Genomic DNA, 7462 nt, shown 5'->3' with positions numbered 1-7462 from the left:
GGCGGCCGGATGCAGTGTAGAAACAGGCGTCGGGTTCGCAATGTTAGTCTATGAGAGATCTCGGGATCTCTTCAGCGCTGCAGGCAGGCAAGGGGGGGATTCCTCGGGGAAACCTCCACTTGGGCAAGGGAGAGGGACTCCTGGGGGTCACTTCTCCAGTGAAAGTCCGGTCCTTCAGGTCCCGGGGGCTGCGGGTGCAGGGTCTCTCCCAGGCGTCGGGACTTAGGATTCAAAGAGTCGCGGTCAGGGGAAGCCTCGGGATTCCCTCTGCAGGCGGCGCTGTGGGGGCTCAGGGGGGACAGGTTTTGGTACTCACAGTATCAGAGTAGTCCTGGGGTCCCTCCTGAGGTGTTGGATCTCCACCAGCCGAGTCGGGGTCGCCGGGTGCAGTGTTGCAAGTCTCACGCTTCTTGCGGGGAGCTTGCAGGGTTCTTTCAAGGCTGCTGGAAACAAAGTTGCAGCCTTTCTTGGAGCAGGTCCGCTGTCCTCGGGAGTTTCTTGTCTTTTCGAAGCAGGGGCAGTCCTCAGAGGATGTCGAGGTCGCTGGTCCCTTTGGAAGGCGTCGCTGGAGCAGGATCTTTGGAAGGCAGGAGACAGGCCGGTGAGTTTCTGGAGCCAAGGCAGTTGTCGTCTTCTGGTCTTCCTCTGCAGGGGTTTTCAGCTAGGCAGTCCTTCTTCTTGTAGTTGCAGGAATCTGATTTTCTAGGGTTCAGGGTAGCCCTTAAATACTAAATTTAAGGGCGTGTTTAGGTCTGGGGGGTTAGTAGCCAATGGCTACTAGCCCTGAGGGTGGGTACACCCTCTTTGTGCCTCCTCCCAAGGGGAGGGGGTCACAATCCTAACCCTATTGGGGGAATCCTCCATCTGCAAGATGGAGGATTTCTAAAAGTTAGAGTCACCTCAGCTCAGGACACCTTAGGGGCTGTCCTGACTGGCCAGTGACTCCTCCTTGTTGCTTTCTTTGTTCCCTCCAGCCTTGCCGCCAAAAGTGGGGGCCGTGGCCGGAGGGGGCGGGCAACTCCACTAAGCTGGAGTGCCCTGCTGGGCTGTGACAAAGGGGTGAGCCTTTGAGGCTCACCGCCAGGTGTTACAGCTCCTGCCTGGGGGAGGTGTTAGCATCTCCACCCAGTGCAGGCTTTGTTACTGGCCTCAGAGTGACAAAGGCACTTTCCCCATGGGGCCAGCAACATGTCTCTGGTGTGGCAGGCTGCTGGAACTAGTCAGCCTACACAGACAGTCGGTTAAGTTTCAGGGGGCACCTCTAAGGTGCCCTCTGTGGTGTATTTTACAATAAAATGTACACTGGCATCAGTGTGCATTTATTGTGCTGAGAAGTTTGATACCAAACTTCCCAGTTTTCAGTGTAGCCATTATGGTGCTGTGGAGTTCGTGTAAAGCAGACTCCCAGACCATATACTCTTATGGCTACCCTGCACTTACAATGTCTAAGGTTTTGTTTAGACACTGTAGGGGCACAGTGCTCATGCACTGGTACCCTCACCTATGGTATAGTGCACCCTGCCTTAGGGCTGTAAGGCCTGCTAGAGGGGTGTCTTACCTATACTGCATAGGCAGTGAGAGGCTGGCATGGCACCCTGAGGGGAGTGCCATGTCGACTTACTCGTTTTGTCCTCACTAGCACACACAAGCTGGCAAGCAGTGTGTCTGTGCTGAGTGAGAGGTCTCCAGGGTGGCATAAGACATGCTGCAGCCCTTAGAGACCTTCCTTGGCATCAGGGCCCTTGGTACTAGAAGTACCAGTTACAAGGGACTTATCTGGATGCCAGGGTCTGCCAATTGTGGATACAAAAGTACAGGTTAGGGAAAGAACACTGGTGCTGGGGCCTGGTTAGCAGGCCTCAGCACACTTTCAATTGTAAACATAGCATCAGCAAAGGCAAAAAGTCAGGGGGCAACCATGCCAAGGAGGCATTTCCTTACAGATGTCCTCTTGCCATGTCTGCTTTTCGCTTACAGAGAGGTGCCACAGAAGGGAGTAGGATTCTCACCCTTTGAACTTCTGTTTGGTCACCCTGTAAGGGGACCACTTGCTCTTGTTAAAGAAGGCTGGGAGACACCTCTTCATGAGCCTAAACAAGACATAGTGGACTATGTACTTGGCCTTCGCTCTAGAATGGCAGAGTACATGGAAAAGGCAAGCAAAAACCTTGAGGCCAGCCAACAGCTCCAGAAGTTTTGGTATGACCAAAAGGCTGCAATGGTTGAGTTCCAACCAGGGCAGAAAGTCTGGGTTCTGGAGCCTGTGGCTCCCAGGGCACTTCAGGACAAATGGAGTGGCCCTTACCCAGTGCTAGAAAGGAAGAGTCAGGTCACCTACCTGGTGGACCTGGGCACAAGCAGGAGCCCCAAGAGGGTGATCCATGTGAACCGCCTTAAGCTCTTCCATGACAGGGCTGATGTAAATCTGTTGATGGTAACAGATGAGGATCAGGAGGCAGAGAGTGAACCTCTCCCTGATCTTCTGTCATCAGACCCAAAAGATGGCTCAGTAGATGGAGTGATCTACTCAGACACCCTCTCTGGCCAACAGCAAGCTGATTGAGGCGAGTCCTACAACAGTTTCCTGAACTCTTCTCCTTAACCCCTGGTCAGACACACCTGTGTACCCATGATGTGGACACAGGAGACAGCATGCCTGTCAAAAACAAAATTTTTAGACAGTCTGACCATGTTAAGGAAAACATCAAGGTGGAAGTCCACAAGATGCTGGAATTGGGAGTAATTGAGCGCTCTGACAGCCCCTGGGCTAGCCCAGTGGTCTTAGTCCCCAAACCTCACACCAAGGATGGAAAGAAAGAGATGAGGTTTTGTGTGGACTACAGAGGGCTCAACTCTGTCACCAAGACAGACGCCCATCCAATTCCTAGAGCTGATGAGCTCATAGACAAATTAGGTGCTGCCAAATTCTTAAGTACCTTTGACTTGACAGCAGGGTACTGGCAAATAAAAATGGCACCTGGAGCAAAAGAGAAAACAGCATTCTCCACACCTGATGGGCATTATCAGTTTACTGTTATGCCCTTTGGTTTAAAGAATGCCCCTGCCACCTTCCAAAGGTTGGTGAATCAAGTCCTTGCTGGTTTGGAGGCCTTTAGCACAGCTTATCTTGATGATATTGCTGTCTTTAGCTCCACCTGGCAGGATCACCTGGTCCACCTGAAGAAGGTCTTGAAGGCTCTGCAATCTGCAGGCCTCTCTATCAAGGCATCCAAATGCCAGATAGGGCAGGGAACTGTGGTTTACTTGGGCCACCTTGTAGGTGGAGGCCAAGTTCAGCCACTCCAACCCAAGATCCAGACTATTCTGGACTGGGTAGCTCCAAAAACCCAGACTCAAGTCAGGGCATTCCTTGGCTTGACTGGGTATTACAGGAGGTTTGTGAAGGGATATGGATCCATTGTGACAGCCCTCACTGAACTCACCTCCAAGAAAATGCCCAAGAAAGTGAACTGGACTGTGGAATGCCAACAGGCCTTTGACACCCTGAAACAAGCAATGTGCTCAGCACCAGTTCTAAAAGCTCCAGATTATTCTAAGCAGTTCATTGTGTAGACAGATGCCTCTGAACATGGGATAGGGGCAGTTTTGTCCCAAACAAATGATGATGGCCTTGACCAGCCTGTTGCTTTCATTAGCAGGAGGTTACTCCCCAGGGAGCAGCGTGGGAGTGCCATTGAGAGGGAGGCCTTTGCTGTGGTTTGGTCCCTGAAGAAGCTGAGACCATACCTCTTTGGGACTCACTTCCTAGTTCAAACTGACCACAGACCTCTCAAATGGCTGATGCAAATGAAAGGTGAAAATCCTAAACTGTTGAGGTGGTCCATCTCCCTACAGGGAATGGACTTTACAGTGGAACACAGACCTGGGACTGCCCATGCCAATGCAGATGGCCTTTCCAGGTTCTTCCACTTAGAAAATGAAGACTCTCTTGGGAAAGGTTAGTCTCATCCTCTTTCGTTTGGGGGGGGGGGGTTGTTTAAGGAAATGCCTCCTTGGCATGGTTACCCCCTGACTTTTTGCCTTTGCTGATGCTATGTTTACAATTGAAAGTGTGCTGAGGCCTGCTAACCAGGCCCCAGCACCAGTGTTCTTTCCCTAACCTGTACTTTTGTATCCACAATTGGCAGACCCTGGCATCCAGATAAGTCCCTTGTAACTGGTACTTCTTGTACCAAGGGCCCTGATGCCAAGGAAGGTCTCTAAGGGCTGCAGCATGTCTTATGCCACCCTGGAGACCTCTCACTCAGCACAGACACACTGCTTGCCAGCTTGAGTATGCTAGTGAGAACAAAACGAGTAAGTCGACATGGCACTCCCCTCAGGGTGCCATGCCAGCCTCTCACTGCCTATGCAAGTATAGGTCAGTCACCCCTCTAGCAGGCCTTACAGCCCTAAGGCAGGGTGCACTATACCATAGGTGAGGGTACCAGTGCATGAGCATGGTACCCCTACAGTGTCTAAACAAAACCTTAGACATTGTAAGTGCAGGGTAGCCATAAGAGTATATGGTCTGGGAGTTTGTCAAACACGAACTCCACAGCACCATAATGGCTACACTGAAAACTGGGAAGTTTGGTATCAAACTTCTCAGCACAATAAATGCACACTGATGCCAGTGTACATTTTATTGTAAAATACACCACAGAGGGCACCTTAGAGGTGCCCCCTGAAACTTAACCGACTATCTGTGTAGGCTGACTGGTTCCAGCAGCCTGCCACACTAGAGACATGTTGCTGGCCCCATGGGGAGAGTGCCTTTGTCACTCTGAGGCCAGTAACAAAGCCTGCACTGAGTGGAGATGCTAACACCTCCCCCAGGCAGGAGCTGTAACACCTGGCGGTGAGCCTCAAAGGCTCACCCCTTTGTCACAGCACCGCAGGACACTCCAGCTAGTGGAGTTGCCCGCCCCCTCCGGCCCCGGCCCCCACTTTTGGCGGCAAGGCCGGAGAAAATAATGAGAATAACAAGGAGGAGTCACTGGCCAGTCAGGACAGCCCCTAAGGTGTCCTGAGCTGAGGTGACTCTAACTTTTAGAAATCCTCCATCTTGCAGATGGAGGATTCCCCCAATAGGGTTAGGATTGTGACCCCCTCCCCTTGGGAGGAGGCACAAAGAGGGTGTACCCACCCTCAGGGCTAGTAGCCATTGGCTACAAACCCCCCAGACCTAAACACGCCCTTAAATTTAGTATTTAAGGGCTACCCTGAACCCTAGAAAATTAGATTCCTGCAACAACAAGAAGAAGGACTGCCTAGCTGAAAACCCCTGCAGAGGAAGACCAGAAGACAACAACTGCCTTGGCTCCAGAAACTCACCGGCCTGTCTCCTGCCTTCCAAAGAACTCTGCTCCAGCGACGCCTTCCAAAGGGACCAGCGACCTCTGAATCCTCTGAGGACTGCCCTGCTTCGACGACGACAAGAAACTCCAGAGGAAAGCGGACCTGCTCCAAAAAGACTGCAACTTTATCCAAAGGAGCAGCTTTAAAGAACCCTGTAATCTCCCCGCAAGAAGCGTGAGACTTGCAACACTGCACCTGGCGACCCCGACTCGGCTGGTGGAGAACCAACACCTCAGGGAGGACCCCCGGACTACTCTACGACTGTGAGTACCAAAACCTGTCCCCCCTGAGCCCCCACAGCGCCGCCTGCAGAGGGAATCCCGAGGCTTCCCCTGACCGCGACTCTCTGCAACCTAAGTCCCGACGCCTGGAAAAGACCCTGCACCCGCAGCCCCCAGGACCTGAAGGACCGGACTTTCACTGCAGAAGTGACCCCCAGGAGTCCCTCTCCCTTGCCCAAGTGGAGGTTTCCCCGAGGAAGTCCCCCCTTGCCTGCCTGCAGCGCTGAAGAGATCCCTTGATCTCTCATTGACTTACATTGCGAACCCGACGCTTGTTCTAACACTGCACCCGGCCGCCCCCGCGCCGCTGAGGGTGAAATTTCTGTGTGGGCTTGTGTCCCCCCCGGTGCCCTACAAAACCCCCCTGGTCTGCCCTCCGAAGACGCGGGTACTTACCTGCTGGCAGACTGGAACCGGGGCACCCCTTCTCTCCATTGAAGCCTATGCGTTTTGGGCACCACTTTGAACTCTGCACCTGACCGGCCCTGAGCTGCTGGTGTGGTAACTTTGGGGTTGCTCTGAACCCCCAACGGTGGGCTACCTTGGACCAAGAACTGAACCCTGTAAGTGTCTTACTTACCTGGTAAAACTAACAAAAACTTACCTCCCCCAGGAACTGTGAAAATTGCACTAAGTGTCCACTTTTGAAATAGCTATTTGTGAATAACTTGAAAAGTATACATGCAATTGAAATGATTCAAAGTTCCTAATGTACTTACCTGCAATACCTTTCAAACAAGATATTACATGTTAAATTTGAACCTGTGGTTCTTAAAATAAACTAAGAAAATATATTTTTCTATAACAAAACCTATTGGCTGGATTTGTCTCTGAGTGTGTGTACCTCATTTATTGTCTATGTGTATGTACAACAAATGCTTAACACTACTCCTTGGATAAGCCTACTGCTCGACCACACTACCACAAAATAGAGCATTAGTATTATCTCTTTTTACCACTATTTTACCTCTAAGGGGAACCCTTGGACTCTGTGCATGCTATTCCTTACTTTGAAATAGCACATACAGAGCCAACTTCCTACACTAATAAGGGATACCTGGGCCTGGTGCAAGGTGTAAGTACCCCTTGGTACTCACTACAAGCCAGTCCAGCCTCCTACAGGTGGTCTACAACTGACTGTAGCAAGCCGGCCTTGAGCAGCTAGTCATTTAGCTAGAAGTAAATGTACCCCTTTTTTAAGGAATGGTTGGTTGAAAAAGCAATTCGATTGACTATATCTGTAGATGCCTTTATCTTCAGTCTCTCGGGTATAGAGTGCCTAACCAAATAGCATAAAGATGTATACAAAAAGTGATGGATGGAATGCTTGAATTAACCTCAGCCAGTGATAATTACTCAGGGCTGCATCCCAATCCATTCTTTTGCTCACCATGCCACCTCGGTTTGCACCCAGCCAAATGCAAATCAGTCTTGATCCTGCTCATCATGGGAACAGTCCAGCCAGAACTGCCAGGCCAGGTCCTTCCTGGGACCGGTTTCAGGCTATCACCCCTCATCAGCCAGGCTAGCTTGAATCCAGTGGCACAATGAGCCCTGGACCCACGTCTGGGCATATCCGTCTGACTTAGGGCGACACACTGAAGTATACAAACAAGTGATGGATGGACTGTTTTAATTAATCTCAGTCACTAATTATTACTCCAGGATGCATCCCAGTCCATCGTTATTTTACATCCCATGCCACCTCAGTTGGGACCAGCTATATGCAAATCCATCTTGACCCTGCTCCCCTGGCAAAAATCCTGCCCAAACTGACATGCCAGGTACTCCCTGAACTGGAACATAAGCAACCCAGGACT

Source organism: Pleurodeles waltl, chromosome 1_2 (assembly GCF_031143425.1).
Source record: "Pleurodeles waltl isolate 20211129_DDA chromosome 1_2, aPleWal1.hap1.20221129, whole genome shotgun sequence".
In the NCBI taxonomy this organism is placed as follows: Eukaryota; Metazoa; Chordata; class Amphibia; order Caudata; family Salamandridae; genus Pleurodeles; species Pleurodeles waltl.
The sequence above is the reverse complement of the archived record's forward strand: the minus strand, read 5'-3'. Positions refer to the sequence as shown.